This window comes from Procambarus clarkii, chromosome 26 (genome assembly GCF_040958095.1).
Source record: "Procambarus clarkii isolate CNS0578487 chromosome 26, FALCON_Pclarkii_2.0, whole genome shotgun sequence".
NCBI classification, from domain to species: domain Eukaryota; kingdom Metazoa; phylum Arthropoda; class Malacostraca; order Decapoda; family Cambaridae; genus Procambarus; species Procambarus clarkii.
The window spans coordinates 21,897,159-21,912,158 of NC_091175.1; the positions used below are offsets into that span (position 1 = coordinate 21,897,159).

At 57.6% G+C, this 15,000-nt stretch overlaps 1 protein-coding gene across 6 annotated transcripts in view; it reads left to right on the forward strand.

Moving 5' to 3' along the window:
* The window catches only part of LOC123756854 (filaggrin-2), a 238,436-nt gene that overhangs the window by 61,413 nt on the left and 162,023 nt on the right, over positions 1-15,000 (forward strand). The window lies entirely within an intron of this gene.

Here is a 15,000-nt window from a genome sequence, read left to right on the forward strand (position 1 = left end):
ACAGCTTCTCTTTTCCCTACAACATCCTGACCCCCCCCCCTCTCAATTTATGCCCCAAATTCCCTTATTTTCCTGCCCCGGACATTCCTCTCCACCTGACTACTTTCTCTAACCATCTCGCATCACCTGTGGAATGGTCAGAGTAGCCATTCACCCCTTCCCCTGCTGTTCCTCTGCCCCTCCCTCCCCCCCCCCCTCCCCCTCGCACACACAGGTGAGGTGGAAGAGGTGAAATTACCCACCGTAGTGCTTGGATCCATCATATCCAGTGGGGGGAGGAGAGGGAGGGAAGGGAAGATTATCCAGGTAGGTGAGGGGAGGAGTTTGGGTTACTGTCCAGGGAGGTAGGTAGGTTAGAGAGAGAGGTAAGTAGGGGTTGGGGAAATTGCCCCGTGCAGGTAGGGAAGGGATGGGGGGGGGGGATGATCGTCATTCTAGAGAGTTAGGTAGGAACTGAGACGGGTTCAAGTCAAGTTCAAGTATGTTTATTGAGACAAGATAAAATACATCTCAAAGGGATAGGGTAGCTTAGGCTATTTCTACCACCTTTGAGGAGGGTCTTCAAGGAGGTTTGTAATCGGTTGGGTAGATTATACAAAGAGGTAGATAAGGAGGGAGTGGGGAGGGTGTCCAGGTAGACTACTCACATTCTACCCCAATGGTAAACGGTGTAGTCAGGGTGACTGGAATTAGCTAGATAAGGAAAGTTGCACTGGTAAACCCACGATTGAGGGGAAGTGATCAGTATAGAGGAATATTAACTACGGCTCCCACCTCCGGACTACGTCAGGAAGTGGTCTGGAAGTGGGCCCTCACCAACATCAGAAAGTGGTCTGGAAGTGGGCCCTCACTAACATCAGAAAGTGGTCTGGAAGTGGGCCCTCACCAACATCAGAAAGTGGTCTGGAAGTGGGCCCTCACCAACATCAGAAAGTGGTCTGGAAGTGGGCCCTCACCAACATCAGAAAGTAGTCAGGAAGTGGGCCCTCACCAACATCAGAAAGTAGTCAGGAAGTGGGCCCTCACCAACATCTGGAAGTGGGCCCTCACCAACTTCAGGAAGCCCAACCACCTCAGTCAGTGTGCTAAAACTCTTGTTTGGGGCCAGTAACATAGTCAGTAGACTGACAAACGTTGCCACAGTTCGGATATGACTTGGCAACACTTACACAGTAGTTATCCGGCAGCATCTCGGCTACCATCTACATACCATAAGGAACACGAACACGCAAAAACTAGTACTAGTAGGCATCCACCAGTCTCAGGAGACTATGGAGTTGCGCTCTGGTTGTCGGTCTGGAGTGGCCTCTCCAGGGCACAAAGCCTGGGTAGGTTGATACGGAGAAGGTGTTACCCATGCAGCAGGTCTCCTCCCCTCTCCACGGCGCTGAAAAAACTACAAGCAGCATGAAGAAGACTCTATAATGTGGAACAAAATACCGTGCAGCATACCATCACAGCGTCCAGGAGCAGCTCCAGGGAACCTGTGAATACCAGCCAGGAACAAGAAGCACCCGAGTGTGGAACACGTACCATACGTTACAAAACAATGCTATAAAGATTACGGCCAAAGGAGGAGTCCCATTCTCACAGCTGGGGGCCCAAGAGCTTGGATCTACTCGAGGACAACCCAAGTCCCATAATTTCAAGATAAATTGTTGTCAAGAAACCCACCGTCCCACCCCATGCAAAAACACTATAGACCCTGACAGCTGGGTGGACAGCGCTTCGGATTCGTAGGTCTAAGGTTCCAGGTTCGATCCCCGGTGGAGGCGGAGACAAATAGGCAAAATGTTTCTTTCACCTTGATGCTCCTGCTCACCTAGCAGTAAAACGGTACCTGGGAGTTAGACAGCTGCTACGGGCTGCTTCCTGGGGATGTGTAACAAAAAGGAGGCCTGGTTGAGGACCGGGCCGCGGGGACGGTAAGCCCCGAAATCATCTCAAGATAACCTCAAGAAGATAACCGTAAATATGACTATGAGATACGTTCATAAATTATCCGAGTATACATATGTGAATTCTCTAAAACAATCATATTTTGCGCATCCACATACGCTGGTATACATGTTGAGAACATTATAAACACTCACCAGCCATGTCACAGAGCAACATCTGCTTCCACACATCAAACACATATGTTGATAATAATTCATTGTGCCGGGGGACAGGCAGCCAGTATGTATATATATATACATATGTTAGACATATGTCGAAGTTCCCCCCCCCCCTCCAGGATCGAATTTCTTACCCTTTCCAGGATGCATCCTCACGGCAAGCTAACTCCTGGGTACCTATTGACTGCTAGGTGAACAGAGTCATTAGGTGATAGGAGACGCGCCCAACCATGTCTGTCCGGCCCGGGACTCCTATGTTGTGACAGCAAGGCGGACAGCACGCCTGCTACCATAACACATTATACCCCGCACTTGTCTAAATTTCGGGTGGACGAAGGCGTGAGTAGAGGAGGGGGTGAGGGTGGGGTGGGGGTGCTAGGGGACACCTGGCGGCGGGTCCCAACATTAGTTCCGTCAGGGGGACCTCCAGCACCGTCCCCCCGTCGCTGTACAGGACACTACTGCGGCCGTGACACAGTCACGCCCCCTCACTCCTCGCCCTCTGGTGGCCGCAGCTGACAGGTTTCTGCTGGAGACAACAGCTGTGGCGTCGCCTACACTTCTCCCTCGCTTAATGCGTCGCATTTGTTTTTTGCGGGAATCAACCAATCCGGTAAAAATCATTAACTGTTTTATAATTGTAAACAAAGCTGTCAAAGATTGAGAAAAGATATTCAGGTTCGTAAGTGCGGGCGTAACTGCTTCGTGAATCTGGCCCCATCTTCTTCCAATTCAAATTTGGAAGGTTAAAGTCTCTAGGACGGTGATGATATCTGGTGCTAGGTTTTCCACGCTTTCTAGGAAGCTCTCGGCATTTCTTATCTATTCAGCAAATTTTTTGGCTAGTGGCAAGGAAGGGAACTATCAGGGGTAAGCGCCAAGCTATCACGACTATATAGCACTGGGAAGGGGTCAGGATAAGGATTTGGAATGATGGAGGGAAAGGAATGGTGCCCAACCACTTGGTGGACGGTCGGGGATTGAACGCCGACCTGGAGGAAGCGAGACCGTCGCTCTGGCCAACAAATGTTTCGTATGTGGGTAATGTTGCCAGATTGTTGCCTTCTGTTGTGGTACCAAATGTTTCCATCATTTGTTGATCTTAACAAAGTTAGGATCCGCTGCAGGATCCACCTGCAGTTATGTACAGGTGGATCCTAAATATAAGGCACAGGTCACATGTAGGATGGTGACAGGTATGTGAGCGAGCAAGGTACACATGTAAGAGGGAGACAGGTGTGTGGGTGAACAGGACACACTTCGCTCAGTCCTGCACGCGGCCTCCCGCATCCTGTACGGCAGTAAGGGTTGGGAGTGATGGGGCGGTGGAGAGGGGAAGAGATGGGGCGGCAGGAAGGGGGGAAGTATACACGTGGTCGGTGAAGGATGCAGGAATTACACGCTAATTCATGCCCGTGCCACCTCTTGGGTGGCTTAATCTTCATCAACGGAGGCAACCGACTTCGATGCTTCAGTCGAAGTCACCGGCTCTCCTGCCCCTTGCGGCCGCCCGGGCACCATCTTCTCCTCCAGCTCTTGCACCGGCACCAGCCGGACTGACGTGGCCGCGTACTGTCCAAGGAGGACAGACAGCATAATTGCCTGGGAATACAAGTGCAGGGAAGCAGGACGGATTTTTCGCATGGTCGTCCCTCAAGAACGCCTCGACCACCTCGGAGACTACGACACCTTCAAGAACGAACTTCGACTAGACTACCAACTTCGGGAACCAATCCTCTGGGAATTCCCCATCAATTCACCGGTCTGACCAGCCCTATGGTCGTGGACTTGATTGGCGCGTCCACGGACCTCCAGTATCAGTTATTGGTACTGATAATGGTTTGAAAGAACCTTCACTTGAAGTTACAGCCCCGCTCCTGTGCCAGGTAAGTCCACTACGGGCTCACCATAGCCCGTGCTACTTGCCCCGCTCCTGTGCCAGGTAAGTCCACTACGGGCTCACCATAGCCCATGCTACTTGCCCCGCTCCTGTGCCAGGTAAGTCCACTACGGGCTCACCATAGCCCGTGCTACTTGCCCCGCTCCTGTGCCAGGTAAGTCCACTACGGGCTCACCATAGCCCATGCTACTTGCCCCGCTCCTGTGCCAGGTAAGTCCACTACGGGCTCACCATAGCCCGTGCTACTTGGAAATTTTGTTGCAGTAACTGAATCCAAAACAGCATCAACAACGGATGAAGATTAAAATTACATACTTTCAAGAATAAGCCTATTCGCCCAAGAAAGAGGTCGTGTGAGTACCGCAAGTCAGGTGTGTGACTGGGGGGGGGGTCAGGTGTGTGCACTGATGGGCCAGATGTGTTTGAGTACGTGCATGCGTGCCACCCATATGACTTCCTGCCAGGCAGGTGTGCGCGTGGTAAGAGGACCTCTCTGCCACATACCACACACACACGCAAGAACCAAATTGACTGTGTCCTTTGACTGTCAAAGTACATTAATACGCACAACGCAGACTCAGACACAGACACGCAGGATGACAAGACACGCAGACACACACACTGCTGGTGAGCTGAGCAGACACACACACACTGCTGGTGAGCTGAGCAGACACACACACTGCTGGTGAGCTGAGCAGACACACACACTGTTGATGAGCTGAGCAGACACACACACTGCTGGTGAGCTGAGCAGACACACACACTGTTGGTGAGCTGAGCAGACACACACACTGTTGGTGAGCTGAGCAGACACACACACTGTTGGTGAGCTGAGCAGACACACATACTGCTGACTGCTGGTGAGCTGAGCAGACACACACACACTGCTGGTGAGCTGAGCAGACACACACACTGTTGGTGAGCTGAGCAGACACACACACTGCTGGTGAGCTGAGCAGACACACACACTGCTGGTGAGCTGAGCAGACACACACACTGTTGGTAAGCTGAGCAGACACACACACTGCTGGTGAGCTGAGCAGACACACACACTGCTGGTGAGCTGAGCAGACACACAAACTGCTGGTGAGCTGAGCAGACACACACACTGCTGGTGAGCTGAGCAGACACACACACTGCTGGTGAGCTGAGCAGACACACACACTGCTGGTGAGCTGAGCAGACACACACACTGCTGGTGAGCTGAGCAGACACACACACTGTTGGTGAGCTGAGCAGACACACACACTGTTGGTGAGCTGAGCAGACACACACACTGTTGGTGAGCTGAGCAGACACACATACTGCTGACTGCTGGTGAGCTGAGCAGACACACACACACTGCTGGTGAGCTGAGCAGACACACACACTGTTGGTGAGCTGAGCAGACACACACACTGCTGGTGAGCTGAGCAGACACACACACTGCTGGTGAGCTGAGCAGACACACACACTGTTGGTAAGCTGAGCAGACACACACACTGCTGGTGAGCTGAGCAGACACACACACTGCTGGTGAGCTGAGCAGACACACAAACTGCTGGTGAGCTGAGCAGACACACACACTGCTGGTGAGCTGAGCAGACACACACACTGCTGGTGAGCTGAGCAGACACACACACTGCTGGTGAGCTGAGCAGACACACACACTGCTGGTGAGCTGAGCAGACACACACACTGCTGGTGAGCTGTGCAGACACACACACTGCTGGTGAGCTGAGCAGACAGCAACCCACGCACAAAGAAACAGGTGAGCTACGATAGAGAGGTGTAGATTTAAGACACTGACATAGATGGATGACATTCTTAAGATCAGTGATACGTCACATATGACAAGCGAGACACGCTAGCCGCGCCTCACACTAGCCGCGCCTCACGCTACCCGCGCCTCACACTAGCCACGCTACCCGCGCCTCACGCTAGCCGTGCCTCACACTAGCCGCGCCTCACGCTACCCGCGCCTCACGCTAGCCGTGCCTCACACTAGCCGCTCCTCACGCTACCCGCGCCTCACGCTAGCCGCGCCTCACGCTACCCGCGCCTCACGCTACCCGCGCCTCACGCTAGCCGTGCCTCACACTAGCCGCGCCTCACGCTACCCGCGCCTCACGTTAGCCGTGCCTCACACTAGCCGCGCCTCACGCTAGCCGTGCCTCACACTAGCCGCGCCTCACGCTAGCCGTGCCTTACACTAGCCGCGCCTCACGCTAGCCGTGCCTCACACTAGCCGCGCCTCACGCTACCCGCGCCTCACGCTAGCCGTGCCTCACACTACCCGCGCCTCACGCTACCCGCGCCTCACACTAGCCGCGCCTCACGCTACCCGCGCCTCACGCTAGCCGTGCCTCACACTACCCGCGCCTCACGCTACCCGCGCCTCACACTAGCCGCGCCTCACGCTAGCCGTGCCTCACACTAGCCGCGCCTCACGCTAGCCGTGCCTCACACTAGCCGCGCCTCACGCTACCCGCGCCTCACGCTAGCCGTGCCTCACACTACCCGCGCCTCACGCTACCCGCGCCTCACACTAGCCGCGCCTCACGCTACCCTCGCCTCACGCTAGCCGTGCCTCACACTACCCGCGCCTCACGCTAGCCGTGCCTCACACTAGCCGCGCCTCACGCTACCCGCGCCTCACGCTAGCCGTGCCTCACACTACCCGCGCCTCACGCTACCCGCGCCTCACACTAGCCGCGCCTCACGCTACCCGCGCCTCACGCTAGCCGTGCCTCACACTAGCCGCGCCTCACGCTAGCCGCGCCTCACGCTACCCGAGCCTCACGCTAGCCGTGCCTCACACTAGCCGCGCCTCACACTACCCGCGCCTCACACTAGCCGCGCCTCACGCTACCCGCGCCTCACGCTAGCCGTGCCTCACACTAGCCGCGCCTCACGCTAGCCGCGCCTCACGCTACCCGCGCCTCACGCTAGCCGTGCCTCACACTAGCCGCGCCTCACACTACCCGCGCCTCACACTACCCGCGCCTCACACTAGCCGCGCCTCACGCTACCCGCGCCTCACGCTAGCCGTGCCTCACACTAGCCGCGCCTCACGCTAGCCGCGCCTCACGCTACCCGCGCCTCACGCTAGCCGTGCCTCACACTAGCCGCGCCTCACGCTACCCGCGCCTCACACTAGCCGCGCCTCACGCTACCCGCGCCTCACGCTAGCCGTGCCTCACACTAGCCGCGCCTCACGCTAGCCGCGCCTCACGCTACCCGCGCCTCACGCTAGCCGTGCCTCACACTAGCCGCGCCTCACACTACCCGCGCCTCACACTAGCCGCGCCTCACGCTACCCGCGCCTCACGCTAGCCGTGCCTCACACTAGCCGCGCCTCACGCTAGCCGCGCCTCACGCTACCCGCGCCTCACGCTAGCCGTGCCTCACACTAGCCGCGCCTCACACTACCCGCGCCTCACACTACCCGCGCCTCACACTAGCCGTGCCTCACACTAGCCGCGCCTCACGCTAGCCGCGCCTCACACTAGCCGCGCCTCACGCTACCCGCGCCTCACGCTACCCGCGCCTCACGCTACCCGCGCCTCACGCTACCCGCGCCTCACACTAGCCGTGCCTCACACTAGCCGCGCCTCACGCTACCCGCGCCTCACACTAGCCGTGCCTCACACTAGCCGCGCCTCACGCTACCCGCGCCTCACGCTAGCCGCGCCTCACGCTAGCCGCGCCTCACGCTACCCGCGCCTTTACGCTAGCCGTGCCTCACACTAGCCGCGCCTCACGCTACCCGCGCCTCACACTAGCCGCGCCTCACGCTACCCGCGCCTCACACTAGCCGCGCCTCACGCTACCCGCGCCTCACACTAGCCGCGCCTCACACTAGCCGCGCCTCACACTAGCCGCGCCTCACGCTACCCGCGCCTCACACTAGCCGCGCCTCACGCTAGCCGTGCCTCACACTAGCCGCGCCTCACGCTACCCGCGCCTCACACTAGCCGCGCCTCACGCTACCCGCGCCTCACACTAGCCGCGCCTCACGCTACCCGCGCCTCACACTAGCCGCGCCTCACACTACCCGCGCCTCACACTAGCCGCGCCTCACGCTGCTCAGTAATTAGTAGAAGTAGAAGGAATCTATGTAAAAAACTATTGATAACCAAAAATCGTTCCTAAGTTAAGAAAAAGATTTCGTTCCGTTCAGAAAACTTGACACGTTATAACCCGTGAACGAATTTTCAGGGCAAAGCGCCAAGCCATTTCGACTATATAGCACTGGGAAGGGGTCAGGATAAGGATTTGGGATGGGACGGAGGGAAAGGAATGGTGGCCAACCACTTGGTGGACAGTCGGGGGATTGAACGCCGACCTGCATGAAGCGAAACCGTCGCTCTACCGTCCAGCCTCCGGACTTAGTGTATGGGATATCCCAGCTGACCCAGGACGGCTAGTGAAGCGCCCTAGCCCACAGGTCCTGAGCCTAGGAGGGCTAGTGTAGCGCCCTAGCCCACAGGTCCTGAGCCTAGGAGGGCTAGTGTAGCGCCCTAGCCCACAGGTCCTGAGCCTAGGAGGGCTAGTGTAGTGCCCTAGCCCACAGGTCCTGAGCCTAGGAGGGCTAGTGGAGCGCCCTAGCCCACAGGTCCTGAGCCTAGGAGGGCTAGTGTAGCACCCTAGCCCACAGGTCCTGAACCTAGGAGGGCTAGTGTAGTGCCCTAGCCCACAGGTCCTGAACCAAGGACGGCCAGTGTAGCGTCCTAGCCCACAGGTCCTGAGCCTCGGAGGGCTAGTGTAGCGCCCTAGCCCACAGGTCCTGAGCCTAGGAGGGCTAGTGTAGCGCCCTAGCCCACAGGTCCTGAGCCTAGGAGGGCTAGTGTAGCGCCCTAGCCCACAGGTCCTGAGCCTAGGAGGGCTAGTGTAGCGACCTAGCCCACAGGTCCTGAGCCTAGGAGGGCTAGTGTAGCGACCTAGCCCACAGGTCCTGAGCCTAGGAGGGCTTGTGTAGCGTCCTAGCCCACAGGTCCTGAGCCTAGGAGGGCTAGTGTAGCGACCTAGCCCACAGGTCCTGAGCCTAGGAGGGCTAGTGTAGCGCCCTAGCCCACAGGTCCTGAGCCTAGGAGGGCTAGTGTAGCGACCTAGCCCACAGGTCCTGAACCTAGGAGGGCTAGTGTAGCGCCCTAGCCCACAGGTCCTGAGCCTAGGAGGGCTAGTGTAGCGCCCTAGCCCACAGGTCCTGAGCCTAGGAGGGCTAGTGGAGCGCCCTAGCCCACAGGTCCTGAGCCTAGGAGGGCTAGTGTAGCGCCCTAGCCCACAGGTCCTGAGCCTAGGACGGCTAGTGGAACGCCCTAGCCCACAGGTCCTGAGCCTAGGAGGGCTAGTGTAGCGCCCTAGCCCACAGGTCCTGAGCCTAGGAGGGCTAGTGTAGCGACCTAGCCCACAGTTCCTGAGCCTAGGAGGGCTAGTGTAGCGACCTAGTCCACAGGTCCTGAGCCTAGGAGGGCCAGTGTAGCGCCCTAGCCCACAGGTCCTGAGCCTAGGAGGGCTAGTGTAGCGACCTAGCCCACAGGTCCTGAGCCTAGGAGGGCTAGTGTAGCGCCCTAGCCCACAGATCCTGAGCCTAGGAGGGCTAGTGGAGCGCCCTAGCCCACAGGTCCTGAGCCTAGGAGGGCTAGTGTAGCGCCCTTGCCCACAGGTCCTGAGCCTAGGAGGCCTAGTGTAGCGCCCTAGCCCACAGGTCCTGAGCCTAGGACGGCCAGTGTAGCGTCCTAGCCCACAGGTCCTGAGCCTAGGAGGGCTAGTGTAGCGACCTAGCCGACAGGTCCTGAGCCTAGGAGGGCTTGTGTAGCGTCCTAGCCCACAGGTCCTGAGCCTAGGAGGGCTAGTGTAGGGCCCTAGCCCACAGGTCCTGAGCCTAGGAGGGCTTGTGTAGCGCCCTAGCCCACAGGTCCTGAGCCTAGGACGGCCAGTGTAGCGTCCTAGCCCACAGGTCCTGAGCCTAGGACGGCCAGTGTGGCGTCCTAGCCCACAGGTCGTGAGCCTAGGACGGCCAGTGTAGCGTCCTAGCCCACAGGTCCTGAGCCTAGGAGGGCCAGTGTAGCGCCCTAGCCCACAGGTCCTGAGCCTAGGAGGGCTAGTGTAGCGACCTAGCCCACAGGTCCTGAGCCTAGGAGGGCTAGTGTAGCGACCTAGCCCACAGGTCCTGAGCCTAGGAGGGCTTGTGTAGCGTCCTAGCCCACAGGTCCTGAGCCTAGGAGGGCTAGTGTAGCGACCTAGCCCACAGGTCCTGAGCCTAGGAGGGCTAGTGTAGCGCCCTAGCCCACAGGTCCTGAGCCTAGGAGGGCTAGTGTAGCGACCTAGCCCACAGGTCCTGAACCTAGGAGGGCTAGTGTAGCGCCCTAGCCCACAGGTCCTGAGCCTAGGAGGGCTAGTGTAGCGCCCTAGCCCACAGGTCCTGAGCCTAGGAGGGCTAGTGGAGCGCCCTAGCCCACAGGTCCTGAGCCTAGGAGGGCTAGTGTAGCGCCCTAGCCCACAGGTCCTGAGCCTAGGACGGCTAGTGGAACGCCCTAGCCCACAGGTCCTGAGCCTAGGAGGGCTAGTGTAGCGCCCTAGCCCACAGGTCCTGAGCCTAGGAGGGCTAGTGTAGCGACCTAGCCCACAGTTCCTGAGCCTAGGAGGGCTAGTGTAGCGACCTAGTCCACAGGTCCTGAGCCTAGGAGGGCCAGTGTAGCGCCCTAGCCCACAGGTCCTGAGCCTAGGAGGGCTAGTGTAGCGACCTAGCCCACAGGTCCTGAGCCTAGGAGGGCTAGTGTAGCGCCCTAGCCCACAGATCCTGAGCCTAGGAGGGCTAGTGGAGCGCCCTAGCCCACAGGTCCTGAGCCTAGGAGGGCTAGTGTAGCGCCCTTGCCCACAGGTCCTGAGCCTAGGAGGCCTAGTGTAGCGCCCTAGCCCACAGGTCCTGAGCCTAGGACGGCCAGTGTAGCGTCCTAGCCCACAGGTCCTGAGCCTAGGAGGGCTAGTGTAGCGACCTAGCCGACAGGTCCTGAGCCTAGGAGGGCTTGTGTAGCGTCCTAGCCCACAGGTCCTGAGCCTAGGAGGGCTAGTGTAGGGCCCTAGCCCACAGGTCCTGAGCCTAGGAGGGCTTGTGTAGCGCCCTAGCCCACAGGTCCTGAGCCTAGGACGGCCAGTGTAGCGTCCTAGCCCACAGGTCCTGAGCCTAGGACGGCCAGTGTGGCGTCCTAGCCCACAGGTCGTGAGCCTAGGACGGCCAGTGTAGCGTCCTAGCCCACAGGTCCTGAGCCTAGGAGGGCCAGTGTAGCGCCCTAGCCCACAGGTCCTGAGCCTAGGAGGGCTAGTGTAGCGCCCTAGCCCACAGGTCCTGAGCCTAGGAGGGCCAGTGTAGCGCCCGAGCCCACAGGTCCTGAGCCTAGGACGGCCAGTGTAGCGTCCTAGCCCACAGGTCCTGAGCCTAGGACGGCCAGTGTAGCGTCCTAGCCCACAGGTCCTGAGCCTAGGACGGCCAGTGTAGCGTCCTAGCCCACAGGTCGTGAGCCTAGGACGGCTAGTGTAGCGTCCTAGCCCACAGGTCCTGAGCCTAGGAGGGCCAGTGTAGCGCCCTAGCCCACAGGTCATGAGCCTAGGAGGGCTAGTGTAGCGACCTAGCCCACAGGTCCTGAGCCTAGGAGGGCTAGTGTAGCGACCTAGCCCACAGGTCCTGAGCCTAGGAGGGCTAGTGTAGCGACCTAGCCCACAGGTCCAGAGCCTAGGAGGGCTAGTGTAGCGTCCTAGCCCACAGGTCCTGAGCCTAGGAGGGCTAGTGTAGCGACCTAGCCCACAGGTCCTGAGCCTAGGAGGGCTAGTGTAGCGCCCTAGCCCACAGGTCCTGAGCCGTGATAACCGGTGATGGCGGAGGGTCGTCACGCTGGTGGACGCCGCCGGGGGTTCAATAACACAAGTCAGGAGGTGACTTACGAGGACCGCTACGCTCCCTTCTGCCTCTTAAGGATCCCTCCGTGTAGTGGTGGTCTCCAGGTACACGCCAGGGGGCCACATTCACGAAGCTGTTACGCAAGCATTTACGAACCTGGGGCCAGATTCACGAAGCAGTTACGCAAGCACTTACGAACCTGGGGACAGATTCACGAAGCAGTTACGCAAGCATTTACGAACCTGGGGCCACATTCACGAAGCAGTTACGCAAGCACTTACGAACCTGGGGCCAGATTTACGATGCAGTTATGCAAGCACTTACGAACCAGGAGGCCAGATTTACGAAGCAGTTACGCAAGCACTTACGAACCTGGGGCCAGATTCACGAAGCAGTTACGCAAGCATTTACGAACCTGGGGCCGCAGTTACGCAAGCACTTACGAACCTGGGGCCAGATTTACGAAGCAGTTACGCAAGCATTTACGAATCTGGGGCCTGATTCACGAAGCCGTTACGCATGCACTTACGAACCTGGGGCCAGATTCACGAAGCAGTTATGCAAGCACTTACGAACCTGGGGCCAGATTTACGAAGCAGTTACGCAAGCACTTACGAACCTGGGGCCAGATTCACGAAGCAGTTACGCAAGCATTTACGAACCTGGGGCCACATTCACGAAGCAGTTACGCAAGCACTTACGAACCTGGGGCCAGATTTACGAAGCAGTTACGCAAGCATTTACGAATCTGGGGCCTGATTCACGAAGCCGTTACGCATGCACTTACGAACCTGGGGCCAGATTCACGAAGCAGTTATGCAAGCACTTACGAACCTGGGGCCAGATTTACGAAGCAGTTACGCAAGCATTTACGAACCTGGGGCCTGATTCACGAAGCAGTTACGCATGCACTTACGAACCTGGGGCCAGATTTACGAAGCAGTTACGCAAGCACTTACGAACCAGGGGGCCAGATTCACGAAGCAGTTACGCAAGCACCAGGCCTCCTTGAGGACGGTCATGGTCATTTAGGCTTGTCTTTGTGCCTCGAGTTCTCAACTTTGTGTCATGTATCCTGTCAGCTCAATAGACAGGTGGTGTGTGGGCGGACAGGTGGGATGGAGATAGACAGTGTGTAGGAGGACAGGTGGGATGGAGATAGACAGTGTGTTGGAGGACAGGTGGGATGGAGATAGACAGTGTGTAGGAGGACAGGTGGGATGGAGATAGACAGTGTGTGGGAGGACAGGTGGGATGGAGATAGACAGTGTGTAGGAGGACAGGTGGGATGGAGATAGACAGTGTGTGGGAGGACAGGTGGGATGGAGATAGACAGTGTGTAGGAGGACAGGTGGGATGGAGATAGGCAGTGTGTGGGAGGACAGGTGGGATGGAGATAGACAGTGTGTAGGAGGACAGGTGGGATGGAGATAGGCAGTGTGTGGGAGGACAGGTGGGATGGAGATAGGCAGTGTGTGGGAGGACAGGTGGGATGGAGATAGGCAGTGTGTGGGAGGACAGGTGGGATGGAGATAGGCAGTGTGTGGGAGGACAGGTGGGAGAGGAGTCACCACCTTCTACTCCCAAGTGATTACTGACGCTAGCTCGTGCCCTCATCCGTGTTGCTCTACACACAGCGGAACCAAAGAGCTGAAGCTCAACTCCCCACAAGCACAACTAGGTGAGTACACACACTCTCCTACTATTCCACCCCCACCTCCACACACTCCACTCTCTCCCCCATTCTCCCTCCCCCTCCGGGAGCCGGTCGGCCGAGCGGACAGCACACTGGACTTGTGATCCTGTGGTCCCGGGTTCGATCCCGGGCGCCGGAGAGAAACAATGGGCAGAGTTTGTTTCACCCTATGCCCCTGTTACCTAGCAGTAAAATAGGTACCTAGGTGTTAGTCAGCTGTCACGGGCTGCTTCCTGGGGGTGGAGGCCTGGTCGAGGACCGGGCCGCGGGGACACTAAAAAGCCCCGAAATCGTCTCAAGATAACCTCAAGATAACCTCCGCTCTCCCCCACCGTCCACCTCAATTCCCCTTCCCCGGTAGATGCTGCCATCCCTCCAAACACACACCGAAACTACGACGTTGGTACAACGTTCGAACAAGTTTCAACACCACCTAACCAGTTATAACAACCAATATATCAAGTTGTAACAACGTTCGAATACGTCATAAACACATTAAGCCAAGATGTAACAACTTTATTACAAGTTGTTACAAGCGGAAAATAGAGACAGTTTCGGTTTGTGTTTCCAGGGATGATAACTCCCCAAGATGTCTACAGGCTCGTTCTTCATGCAGGAAGAAGTGGAATTTCTGCCCCTCTGTGTCTCTTAAGTGTATCGGGTTATCTTTGAGCGTGTTGAGTCACTTAGCTGTGGCTGAGAGGGCTGATCTTCAGCTCCTGGACCCTGTCTCAACTTATGAGTGCGCGGTCTAATTGGTTGTTACACCGTTGAGGTCCGTCATATCATGACCCCCGTGGGAGGGTGTTAAGGTACCCACATACAACATGACCCTGTGGGAGTGTACTAAGGGGCCCCAGAGACACCTGCAGGGGTGTTAACCTGGGTGTTCGCCCCGTGGTGTAGTAAGGCAGACGAGGGTGACATCATACTGATCAATCTGAGCTCCCCACCTCTGATGTCAACAGCTTGTCTACCCCCTCTCATGCGCATATGTAAGTTCCCTTGGTCGTGCTGATGCTCGGAAGCTATCAACACTGACACTTTTATGGTCAAAAAAAGGTGTCCAGCAGCTGGACACCCTCACAAATACTGTCCAGCAGCTGGACACCCTCATCAATACTGTCCAGCAGCTGGACACCCTCATCAATACTGTCCAGCAGCTGGACACCCTCATCAATACTGTCCAGCAGCTGGACACCCTCATCAATACTGTACAGCAGCTGGACACCCTCATCAATACTGTCCAGCAGCTGGACACCCTCATCAATACTGTCCAGCAGCTGGACACCCTCATCAATACTGTCCAGCAGCTGGACACCCTCATCAATACTGTCCAGCAGCTGGACACCCTCATCAATACTGTCCAGCAGTATCCTCCCTCGCGATAGCAGCCACTGTAAGGACT